This window comes from Bison bison, unplaced genomic scaffold, assembly GCF_000754665.1.
Source record: "Bison bison bison isolate TAMUID 2011002044 unplaced genomic scaffold, Bison_UMD1.0 scf7180017864383, whole genome shotgun sequence".
Classification (NCBI taxonomy): Eukaryota; Metazoa; Chordata; class Mammalia; order Artiodactyla; family Bovidae; genus Bison; species Bison bison.
In genome coordinates, this window is record NW_011494955.1 from 4,389,261 (window position 1) to 4,390,125 (window position 865).

At 38.6% G+C, this 865-nt stretch overlaps 1 protein-coding gene across 2 annotated transcripts in view; it reads left to right on the top strand.

Annotated features, from left to right (window-relative positions):
- ATF1 (activating transcription factor 1) overlaps positions 1-865 on the top strand; it is a 66,192-nt gene that overhangs the window by 386 nt on the left and 64,941 nt on the right. The gene's annotated exons all lie outside the window — the stretch shown is intronic.

Below are 865 nucleotides of genomic sequence, written 5' to 3' on the forward strand. Positions count from 1 at the left end.
CAATTCTTCGGCGCTCAGCTTTCTTCATAGTCCAACTCTCACATCCATACATGACCACTGGAAAAACCATACCCTTGACTAGATGGACCTTTGTTGGTACTTTTATAGGACTATGCTTTCCTATGATATATGACATTTTGATTCTTTAAGTAACGTTGGGACATGAGTATTACACTTTCCCCAATTTTGATAAGACACATTTAGGCTGGATAATTTACCTAATCGAAAAGCTAAAGTAAGGGCAGTTGGGGACGTCCCTGGTAGTTCAGTGGTTAACTTTGTGTTTCCAATGCAGGAGATTTGGGTTCCCTGGTTGGGAGAACTGAGATCCCACAAGCCACAAAGCGCTCTGCCAAAAACAAACAAACCTCGGGCAGTTAACTGTTGTAGGTTTTAATAGGTAGTGTTTTTCTGAATGAATGACAATGGATAAACATTAGTGAGTTATTAGGAGAGTCTGGCACAGAGTAACTCTTGAGCTTTAAATCACATTATCCAGCCCTAATTTAATGTGATAACTAAATCACATTATCCGGCCCTAAAGGTCAAATGGGGAAGGGCCCTATCGACTCAATCAAGTTGCCTACGTGGAGATCTCAAGCTAGGAAAATTTTAGAAAAATTATGGAACTTTTTGTCAAGAGCAAATTAAAAGGTCTATCATTTATTATCTCCAGAAAGCAAAGAACATTTTGCAAGGAAATGGATAAAGTTCAGGATGTATCAGAATAATACACCATCCCTTCTCCAGAAAGGTAGACACTCATTTTAAAAAGTTAAAAAAGCTTATTGTAATGTATCAGAACCACGGTGTCACTGTATTATTATTATTTTTTTGGCCGGGTTGTGCGGCTTGCGCGATCTTA